Genomic DNA, 12,156 nt, shown 5'->3' with positions numbered 1-12,156 from the left:
GGGGGGGGGTAGACGGGGGGCAGACGGGACGTACCCAGCCCCCGTTCCGCTGAATCCACTCCTGCAGGTGGCGCTCCAGGTAGTCGGCCATCCAGCCGACGAGCTGATCGACCAGGTGGGGCATCTCCTTGTCCACGCACTCCTCGCACAGCGCCGCCCCGAAGGCGAAGAAGGCCACCAGCCGCCCCCAGTTGGTCTCGCCGCCGCCGCCGAAGAGCTCCTCCGCCACCTGGGCCAGCCGCTGCCGGGCCAGGCCGGGAGTCACGTGGAGCTGGGAGGAGAGGGGGCTGAAGGCCCGGCTGAAGCGGCGGTCGAACTCGTCGCCGGCCGCCCTCATGGCCAGGTGGACGGGCCGGGCGATGGGGGGCGCAGGGAGGCTGAGCCGGGCGCCCAGGCCCCGCAGCCGCAGCCGGAACCCGATGAAGTCCTCCAGCAGGGGGCGGCAGCTCGGGGGTTCCATGGTCCGAGCAGACGGCCGGCTCCGGCACGTCACTCCCTCCGCCTCCCTCCGGGGGGCGCTGGCTGCAGGAGAGAGAGAGAGTCAACCGGGGGGGGGGGGGGGGGTGAGCTGTGTCCCACCCACCCCAACACCAGACAACACCCCGGACACAGCCCAGCATCCAGAGACATCTCCCTCCCCATCACGGTCACTCCATCCTCTCTCTCCCTCCATCACTGACACGGTCTCTCCATCCTCTCTCTCTCCCTCCCCATCACGGTCACTCCATCCTCTCTCTCTCTCCCTCCATCACTGACACGGTCTCTCCATCCTCTCTCTCTCCCTCCCCATCACGGTCTCTCCATCCTCTCTCTCCCTCCATCCTCTCTCTCCCTCCATCACTGACACGGTCTCTCCATCCTCTCTCTCCCTCCATCCTCTCTCTCCCTCCATCACTGACACGGTCACTCCATCCTCTCTCTCCCTCCATCCTCTCTCTCCCTCCATCACTGACACTGTCTCGCCATCGCTCTCTCTCTCTCCCTCTCCATCACGGTCACTCCATCCTCTCTCTCCCTCCATCACTGACACGGTCTCTCCATCCTCTCTCCCTCCCTCCATCACTGACACGGTCACTCCATCCTCTCTCTCCCTCCATCCTCTCTCTCCCTCCATCACTAACACTGTCTCGCCATCGCTCTCTCTCTCTCCCTCTCCATCACGGTCACTCCATCCTCTCTCTCGCTCTCCCTCTCCATCACGGTCCACTCCATCCTCTCTCTCCCTCCATCCTCTCTCTCTCTCCCTCTCCATCACGATCACTCCATCCTGTCTATCAATCGCTGACACTGTCTCTCCATCCTCTCTCTCTCCATCGCTGACACGGTCTCTCCATCCCCTCTCTCTCTCCATCGCTGACACGGTCTCTCCATCCTCTCTCCCTCCCTCTCCATCGCTGACACGGTCACTCCATCCTCTCTCTACCTCTCCATCGCTGACACGGTCAATCCATCCTGTCTCTCTCTCCATCGCTGACACGGTCACTCCATCCTCTCTCTCTCCATCGCTGACACGGTCATTCCATCCTCTCTCTCTCCATCGCTGACACGGTCTCTCCATCCTCTCTCTCCCTCTCCATCGCTGACACGGTCACTCCATCCTCTCTCTCCCTCCATCGCTGACACGGTCTCTCCATCCTCTCTCTCTCTCTCCATCGCTGACACGGTCACTCCATCCTCTCTCTCCATCGCTGACACTGTCACTCCATCCTCTCTCTCTCCATCGCTGACACGGTCACTCCATCCTCTCTCCCTCCCTCCATCGCTGACACGGTCACTCCATCCTCTCTCTCTCCATCGCTGACACGGTCACTCCATCCTCTCTCTCTCTCCATCGCTGACACGGTCACTCCATCCTCTCTCTCTCTCCATCGCTGACACTGTCACTCCATCCTCTCTCTCTCCATCGCTGACACGGTCACTCCATCCTCTCTCCCTCCCTCCATCGCTGACACGGTCACTCCATCCTCTCTCTCTCCATCGCTGACACGGTCACTCCATCCTCTCTCCCTCCTCCATCGCTGACACGGTCACTCCATCCTCTCTCGCTCCCTCCATCGCTGACACGGTCATTCCATCCTCTCTCTCTCCATCGCTGACACGGTCTCTCCATCCTCTCTCTCCCTCTCCATCGCTGACACGGTCACTCCATCCTCTCTCCCTTCCTCCATCGCTGACACTGTCACTCCATCCTCTCTCTCCCTCCATCGCTGACACGGTCACTCCATCCTCGCTCTCCATCGCTGACACGGTCACTCCATCCTCTCTCTCCCTCTCCATCGCTGACACGGTCACTCCATCCTCTCTCCCTCCCTCCATCGCTGACACGGTCACTCCATCCTCTCTCTCTCTCCATCGCTGACACGGTCTCTCCATCCTCTCTCTCTCTCTCCATCGCTGACACGGTCTCTCCATCCTCTCTCTCTCCCTCGCCATCGCTGACACTGTCACTCCATCCTCTCTCCCTCTCCATCGCTGACACGGTCACTCCATCCTCTCTCCCTCCCTCCATCGCTGACACGGTCACTACATCCTCTCTCCCTCTCCATCGCTGACACGGTCACTCCATCCTCTCTCTCTCTCTCCATCGCTGACACGGTCACTCCATCCTCTCTCTCTCTCCATCGCTGATACTGTCACTCCATCCTCTCTCTCTCCATCGCTGACACGGTCTCTCCATCCCCTCTCTCTCTCAACGCTGACACGGTCTCTCCATCCTCTCTCCCTCCCTCTCCATCGCTGACACGGTCACTCCATCCTCTCTCTACCTCACCATCGCTGACACGGTCAGTCCATCCTCTCTCTCCCTCCATCGCTGACACGGTCTCTCCATCCTCTCTCTCTCTCTCCATCGCTGACACGGTCACTCCATCCTCTCTCTCCCTCCATCGCTGACACTGTCACTCCATCCTCTCTCTCCCTCTCCATCGCTGACACGGTCACTCCATCCTCTCTCTCCATCCTCTCTCTCCCTCCATCGCTGACACGGTCACTCCATCCTCTCTCTCTCTCCATCGCTGACACTGTCACTCCATCCTCTCTCCCTCCCTCCATCGCTGACACTGTCACTCCATCCTCTCTCCCTCTCCATCGCTGACACGGTCACTCCATCCTCTCTCCCTCCATCGCTGACACGGTCACATCCATCCTCTCTCTCTCCCTCCATCGCTGACACGGTCTCTCCATCCTCTCTCTCTCTCTCCATCGCTGACACGGTCTCTCCATCCTCTCTCTCCCTCCATCGCTGACACTGTCACTCCATTCTCTCTCTCCCTCTCCATCGCTGACACGGTCACTCCATCCTCTCTCTCCCTCTCCATCGCTGACACGGTCACTCCATCCTCTCCCTCCATCGCTGACACGGTCTCTCCATCCTCTCTCTCTCTCTCCATCGCTGACACGGTCACTCCATCCTCTCTCTCTCTCCATCGCTGACACTGTCACTCCATCCTCTCTCCCTCCCTCCATCGCTGACATGGTCACTCCATCCTCTCTCTCCCTCCATCGCTGACACGGTCACTCCATCCTCTCTCTCTCTCCATCGCTGACACTGTCACTTCATCCTCTCTCTCTCCCTCCATCACTGACACGGTCACTCAATCCTCTCTCCCTCCCTCCATCGCTGACACGGTCACTCAATCCTCTCTCCCTCCCTCCATCGCTGACACTGTCACTCCATCCTCTCTCCCTCTCCATCGCTGACACGGTCACTCCATCCTCTCTCCCTCCCTCCATCGCTGACACGGTCACTACATCCTCTCTCCCTCTCCATCGCTGACACGGTCACTCCATCCTCTCTCTCTCTCTCCATCGCTGACACGGTCACTCCATCCTCTCTCTCTCTCCATCGCTGACACTGTCACTCCATCCTCTCTCTCTCCATCGCTGACACGGTCTCTCCATCCCCTCTCTCTCTCCATCGCTGACACGGTCTCTCCATCCTCTCTCCCTCCCTCTCCATCGCTGACACGGTCAGTCCATCCTCTCTCTCCCTCCATCGCTGACACGGTCTCTCCATCCTCTCTCTCTCTCTCCATCGCTGACACGGTCACTCCATCCTCTCTCTCCCTCCATTGCTGACACTGTCACTCCATCCTCTCTCTCCCTCTCCATCGCTGACACGGTCACTCCATCCTCTCTCTCCATCCTCTCTCTCCCTCCATCGCTGACACGGTCTCTCCATCCTCTCCCTCTCTCTCCATCGCCGACACGGTCACTCCATCCTCTCTCTCTCTCCATCGCTGACACTGTCACTCCATCCTCTCTCCCTCCCTCCATCGCTGACACTGTCACTCCATCCTCTCTCCCTCTCCATCGCTGACACGTTCACTCCATCCTCTCTACCTCCATCGCTGACACGGTCACTCCATCCTCTCTCTCTCCCTCCATCGCTGACACGGTCTCTCCATCCTCTCTCTCTCTCTCCATCGCTGACACGGTCTCTCCATCCTCTCTCTCCCTCCATCGCTGACACTGTCACTCCATCCTCTCTCTCCCTCTCCATCGCTGAAACGGTCACTCCATCCTCTCTCTCCCTCTCCATCGCTGACACGGTCACTCCATCCTCTCTCTCTCTCTCCATCGCTGACACGGTCACTCCATCCTCTCTCTCTCTCCATCGCTGACACTGTCACTCCATCCTCTCTCCCTCCCTCCATCGCTGACACTGTCACTCCATCCTCTCCTTCCCTCCATCGCTGACACGGTCACTCCATCCTCTCTCTCTCTCTCCATCGCTGATACGGTCACTCCATCCTCTCTCTCCCTCCATCGCTGACACGGTCACTCCATCCTCTCTCTCTCTCCATCGCTGACACTGTCACTCCATCCTCTCTCTCTCCCTCCATCACTGACACGGTCACTCAATCCTCTCTCCCTCCCTCCATCGCTGACACGGTCACTCCATCCTCTCACTCTCTCCATCGCTGACACTGTCACTCCATCCTCTCTCTCTCCCTCCATCACTGACACGGTCACTCAATCCTCTCTCCCTCCCTCCATCGCTGACACGGTCACTCCATCCTCTCTCCCTCCATCGCTGACACGGTCTCTCCATCCTCTCTCTCTCTCTCCATCGCTGACACAGTCACTCCATCCTCTCTCTCTCTCCATCGCTGACACGGTCTCTCTATCCTCTCTCCCTCCATCGCTGACACGGTCACTCCATCCTCTCTCTCCCTCTCCATCGCTGACACGGTCACTCCATCCTCTCCCTCTCCATCGCTGACACGGTCACTCCATCCTCTCTCTCTCTCTTCGCTGACACGGTCTCTCCATCCTCTCTCTCCCTCTCCATCGCTGACACGGTCACTCCATCCTCTCTCTCTCTTCGCTGACACGGTCTCTCCATCCTCTCTCCCTCCCTCCATCGCTGACACGGTCACTCCATCCTCTCTCTCCCTCCATCGCTGACACGGTCTCTCCATCCTCTCTCTCTCTCCATCGCTGACACGGTCACTCCATCCTCTCTCTCTCTTCATCGCTGACACTGTCACTCCATCCTCTCTCCCTCCCTCCATCGCTGACACGGTCACTCCATCCTCTCTCTCTCCATCGCTGACACGGTCACTCCATCCTCTCTCTCTCTCCATCGCTGACACGGTCACTCCATCCTCTCTCCCTCCATCGCTGACACGGTCACTCCATCCTCTTTCCCTCCATCGCTGACACTCTCTCTCCATCCTCTCTCCCTCCCTCCATCGCTGACACGGTCACTCCATCCTCTCTCTCCCTCTCCATCGCTGACACTGTCACTTCATCCTCTCTCTCTCTCTCCATCGCTGACACTGTCACTCCATCCTCTCTCCCTCCATCGCTGACACGGTCTCTCCATCCTCTCTCTCCCTCTCCATCGCTGACACGGTCTCTCCATCCTCTCTCCCTCCATCGCTGACACGGTCACTCCATCCTCTCTCTCTCTCTCCATCGCTGACACTGTCACTCCATCCTCTCTCCCTCCATCGCTGACACGGTCACTCCATCCTCTCTCCCTCCCTCCATCGCTGACACGGTCACTCCATCCTCTCTGTCTCTCTCCATCGCTGACACGGTCAATCCATCCTCTCTCTCCCTCTCCATCGCTGACACTGTCACTCCATCCTCTCTCCCTCCATCGCTGACACGGTCACTCCATCCTCTCTCTCTCTCTCCATCGCTGACACTGTCACTCCATCCTCTCTCCCTCCATCGCTGACACGGTCACTCCATCCTCTCTCCCTCTCTCCATCGCTGACACGGTCACTCCATCCTCTCTCTCTCTCTCCATCGCTGACACTGTCACTCCATCCTCTCTCTCTCTATCGCTGACACTGTCACTCCATCCTCTCTCCCTCCATCGCTGACACGGTCACTCCATCCTCTCTCTCCCTCTCCATCGCTGACACGGTCACTCCATCCTCTCTCCCTCCATCGCTGACACGGTCACTCCATTCTCTCTCTCTCTCTCCATCGCTGACACTGTCACTCCATCCTCTCTCTCCCTCTCCATCGCTGACACGGTCACTCCATCCTCTCTCCCTCTCCATCGCTGACACGGTCTCTCCATCCTCTCTCTCCCTCCATCGCTGACACGGTCACTCCATCCTCTCTCTCCCTCCATCGCTGACACGGTCACTCCATCCTCTCTCCCTCTCCATCGCTGACACTGTCACTCCATCCTCTCTCTCTCTCCATCGCTGACACGGTCACTCCATCCTCTCTCTCTCCATCGCTGACACGGTCACTCCATTCTCTCTCTCCCTCCATCGCTGAAACGGTCACTCCATCCTCTCTCTCTCTCTCCATCGCTGACACGGTCACTCCATCCTCTCTCTCTCCATCGCTGACACGGTCACTCCATTCTCTCTCTCTCTCCATCGCTGACACGGTCACTCCATTCTCTCTCTCCCTCCATCGCTGACACGGTCACTCCATTCTCTCTCTCTCTCTCCATCGCTGACACGGTCACTCCATCCTCTCTCTCTCTCCATCGCTGACACGGTCACTCCATCCTCTCTCTCTCCATCGCTGACACGGTCACTCCATCCTCTCTTCCTCCCTCCATCGCTGAAACGGTCACTCCATCCTCTCTCTCCCTCTCCATCGCTGACATGGTCACTCCATCCTCTCTTCCTCCCTCCATCGCTGACACGGTCACTCCATCCTCTCTCTCTGTCCATCGCTGACACTGTCAGTCCATCCTCTCTCTCTCTCCATCGCTGAAACGGTCACTCCATCCTCTCTCTCTCTCTCCATCGCTGACACTGTCACTCCATCCTCTCTCCCTCCATCGCTGACACGGTCTCTCCATCCTCTCTCTCTCGCTCTCCATCGCTGACACGGTCACTCCATCCTCTCCCTCTCCATCGCTGACACGGTCACTCCATCCTCTCTCCCTCTCCATCGCTGACACGGTCACTCCATCCTCTCTCTCTCTCCATCGCTGACACTGTCACTCCATCCTCTCTCCCTCCATCGCTGACACGGTCACTCCATCCTCTCCCTCCCTCCATCGCTGACACGGTCACTCCATCCTCTCTCTCCCTCTCCATCGCTGACATGGTCACTCCATCCTCTCTTCCTCCCTCCATCGCTGACACGGTCACTCCATCCTCTCTCTCTCTCCATCGCTGACACTGTCACTCCATCCTCTCTCTCTCTCTCCATCGCTGACACTGTCACTCCATCCTCTCTCTCCCTCCATCGCTGACACGGTCACTCCATCCTCTCTCTCTCTCTCTCCATCGCTGACACAGTCACTCCATCCTCTCTCCCTCTCCATCGCTGACACGGTCACTCCATCCTCTCTCTCCCTCTCCATCGCTGACATGGTCACTCCATCCTCTCTTCCTCCCTCCATCGCTGACACGGTCACTCCATCCTCTCTCTCTCTCCATCGCTGACACTGTCACTCCATCCTCTCTTCCTCCCTCCATCGCTGACACTGTCACTCCATCCTCTCTCCCTCTCCATCGCTGACACTGTCACTCCATCCTCTCTCTCCCTCTCCATCGCTGACACTGTCACTCCATCCTCTCTCTCTCTCCATCACTGACACTGTCACTCAATCCTCTCTTCCTCCCTCCATCGCTGACACTGTCACTCCATCCCCTCTCTCTCCATCGCTGACACGGTCACTCCATCCTCTCCCTCCCTCCATCGCTGACACGGTCACTCCATCCTCTCTCCCTCCCTCCATCGCTGACACGGTCACTCCATCCTCTCTCTCCCTCTCCATCGCTGACACGGTCACTTCATCCTCTCTCTCTCTCTCCATCGCTGACACGGTCTCTCCATCGCTGACACTGTCACTCCATCCTCTCTCCCTCCATCGCTGACACGGTCACTCCATCCTCTCTCTCTCTCCGTCGCTGACACGGTCTCTCCATCGCTGACACGGTCACTCCATCCTCTCTCTCCCTCCATCGCTGACACGGTCACTCCATCCTCTCTCTCTCTCCATCGCTGACACTGTCACTCCATCCTCTCTCTCCCTCTCCATCGCTGACACTGTCACTCCATCCTCTCTTCCTCCCTCCATCGCTGACACTGTCACTCCATCCTCTCTCCCTCTCCATCGCTGACACGGTCACTCCATCCTCTCCCTCCCTCCATCGCTGACACGGTCACTCCATCATCTCTCTTTCTCTCCATCGCTGACACTGTCATTCCATCCTCTCTCTCTCCCTCCATCGCTGACACGGTCACTCCATCCTCTCTCTCCCTCCATCGCTGACACGGTCACTCCATCCTCTCTCCCTCTCCATCGCTGACACTGTCACTCCATCCTCTCTTCCTCCCTCCATCGCTGAAACGGTCACTCCATCCTCTCTCTCTCTCCATCGCTGACACTGTCACTCCATCCTCTCTCTCTCTCCATCGCTGACATGGTCACTCCATCCTCTCACTCTCTCCATCGCTGACACTGTCACTCCATCCTCTCTCCCTCCCTCGCTGACACTCACTCCATCCTCTCTCTCTCCATCGCTGACACGGTCTCTCCATCCTCTCTCTCTCTCCATCGCTGACACGGTCTCTCCATCCTCTCTCTCTCTCTCCATCGCTGACACTGTCACTCCATCCTCTCTCCCTCCATCGCTGTCACGGTCATCCTCTCTCTCGCTCTCCATTGCTGACACGGTCACTCCATCCTCTCTCTCTCTCTCCATCGCTGACACGGTCACTCCATCCTCTCTCTCCATCGCTGACACTGTCACTCCATCCGCTCTCTCCATCGCTGACACTGTCACTCCATCCTCTCTCTATCCCTCCATCGCTGACACGGTCACTCCATCCTCTCTCTCTCTCCATCGCTGACACAGTCACTCCATCCTCTCTCCCTCCATCGTTGACACTGTCACTCCATCCTCTCTCTCCCTCTCCATCGCTGACACGGTCACTCCATCCTCTCTCCCTCCATCGCTGACATGGTCACTCCATCCTCTCTCTCCCTCTCCATCGCTGACACGGTCACTCCATCCTCTCTCTCTCCATCGCTGACACGGTCACTCCATCCTCTCTCCCTCCATCGCTGACACGGTCACTCCATCCTCCCTCCCTCCATCGCTGACACGGTCACTCCATCATCTCTCTTTCTCTCCATCGCTGACACTGTCACTCCATCCTCTCTCTCTCTCTCCATCGCTGACACGATCACTACATCCTCTCTCTCCCTCCATCGCTGACACGGTCACTCCATCCTCTCTCCCTCTCCATCGCTGACACGGTCTCTCCATCCTCTCTCTCTCTCCATCGCTGACACGGTCACTCCATCCTCTCTCTCTCCATCGCTGACACGGTCACTCCATCCTCTCTCTCTCTCCATCGCTGACACGGTCACTCCATCCTCTCTCTCTCTATCGCTGACACGGTCACTCCATCCTCTCTCTCTATTTCGCTGACACCGTCACTCCATCCTCTCTCTCTCTCCATCGCTGACACGGTCACTCCATCCTCTCTCTCCCTCGCTGACACGGTCACTCCATCCTCTCTCTCTCTATCGCTGACACCGTCACTCCATCCTCTCTCTCTCTCCATCGCTGACATGGTCACTCCATCCTCTCTCTCTCTCCATCGCTGACACGGTCACTCCATCCTCTCCCTCTCTCTACCTCTCCATCGCTGACACTGTCACTCCATCCTCTCTCTCTCTCCATCGCTGACACGGTCACTCCATCCTCTCTCTCTCTATCGCTGACACCGTCACTCCATCCTCTCTCTCTCTCCATCGCTGACACGGTCACTCCATCCTCTCTCTCTCTCCATCGCTGACATGGTCACTCCATCCTCTCCCTCTCTCTACCTCTCCATCGCTGACACTGTCACTCCATCCTCTCTCTCTCTCCATCGCTGACACGGTCACTCCATCCTCTCTCTCCCTCCATCGCTGACACGGTCTCTCCATCCTCTCTCTCCCTCTCCATCGCTGACACTGTCACTCCATCCTCTCTCCCTCCCTCCATCGCTGACACGGTCACTCCATCCTCTCTCTCCCTCCATTGCTGACACGGTCTCTCCATCCTCTCTCTTTCTCCATCGCTGACACGGTCTCTACATCCTCTCTCTCTCTCCCTCCATCGCTGACACGGTCTCTCCATCCTCTCTCCCTCCCTCTCTATCATGGTCACTCCATCCTCTCTCTCTCCCTCCATCGCTGACACGGTCACTCCATCCTTTCTCTCCCTCTCCATCGCTGACACTGTCACTCCATCCTCTCTCCCTCCATCACTGACATGTTCACTCCATCCTCTCTATCTCTCGCCATCGCTGACACTGTCACTCCATCCTCTCTCCCTCCATCGCTGACACTGTCACTCCATCCTCTCTCCCTCCATCGCTGACACGGTCACTCCATCCTCTCTCTCTCTCCATCGCTGACACTGTCACTCCTTCCTCTCTCCCTCCCCATCGCTGACACTGTCACTCCATCCTCTCTTCCTCCCTCCATCGTTGACACTGTCACTCCATCCTCTCTCCCTCTCCATCGCTGACACGGTCTCTCCATCCTCTCTCTCTCTCCATCGCTGACACGGTTACTCCATCCTCTCTCTCTCCATCGCTGACACTGTCACTCCATCCTATCTCTCTCCCTCCATCGCTGACACGGTCACTCCATCCTCTCTCTCTCTCCCTCCATCACTGACACGGTCACTCCATCCTCTCTCCCTCTCTCCATCGCTCACACGATCACTCCATCCTCTCTCCCTCCATCGCTGACACTGTCACTCCATCCTCTCTTTCTCCATCGCTGACACTGTCACTCCATCCTCTTTCTCTCCCTCTCCATCGCTGACACGGTCCCTCCATCCGCTTTCTCTCTCTCCATCGCTGACACGGTCAATCCATCCTCTCTCTCTCTCTCCATCGCTGACACTGTCACTCCATCCTCTCTCCCTCTCTCCATTGCTGACACGGTCACTCCATCCTCCCTCTCCATCGCTGACACGGTCACTCCATCCTCCCTCTCCATCGCTGACACTGTCACTCCATCCTCTTTCTCTCCCTCTCCATCGCTGACACGGTCCCTCCATCCGCTTTCTCTCTCTCCATCGCTGACACGGTCAATCCATCCTCTCTCTCTCTCTCCATCGCTGACACTGTCACTCCATCCTCTCTCCCTCTCTCCATCGCTGACACGGTCACTTCATCCTCGCTCTCCATCGCTGACATGGTCACTCCATCCTCTCTCCCTCCCTCCATCACTGACACTGTCACTCCATACTCCCTCCCTCCATCACTGACACGTTCACTCCATCCCCTCTCTCTCTCTCCATCGCTGACACGGTCTCTCCATCTTCTCTATCTTTCTCCATCGCTGACACTGTCACTCCATCCTCTCTCTCTCTCCATCGCTGACACGGTCACTCCATCCTCTTTCTCTCTCTCTCCATCGCTGTCACGGTCACTCTATCCTCTCACTCTCTCCATCGCTGACACGGTCACTCCATCCTCTCTCTCTCTCCATCGCTGACACGGTCACTCCATCCTCTCTCTCTCCATCGCTGACACGGTCACTCCATCCTCTCTCTCTCCATCGCTGTCACGGTCACTCCATCCTCTCTCTCTCTCCATCGCTGACACTGTCACTCCATCCTCTCTCTCTCTCCATCGCTGTCACGGTCACTCCATCCTCTCACTCTCTCCATCGCTGACACGGTCACTCCATCCTCTCTCTCTCTCCAT

General features: G+C 57.8%; 1 pseudogene; it reads right to left on the bottom strand.

Moving 5' to 3' along the window:
- Positions 1-34: 34 nt before the first annotated feature.
- LOC140405549 (bcl-2-like protein 2 pseudogene) overlaps positions 35-12,156 on the bottom strand; it is a 54,931-nt pseudogene continuing 42,809 nt past the window's right edge.

The sequence above is a fragment of the Scyliorhinus torazame genome, unplaced genomic scaffold (assembly GCF_047496885.1).
Source record: "Scyliorhinus torazame isolate Kashiwa2021f unplaced genomic scaffold, sScyTor2.1 scaffold_37, whole genome shotgun sequence".
Taxonomy (NCBI): Eukaryota; Metazoa; Chordata; class Chondrichthyes; order Carcharhiniformes; family Scyliorhinidae; genus Scyliorhinus; species Scyliorhinus torazame.
The sequence above is the reverse complement of the archived record's forward strand: the minus strand, read 5'-3'. Positions and strand labels throughout refer to the sequence as shown.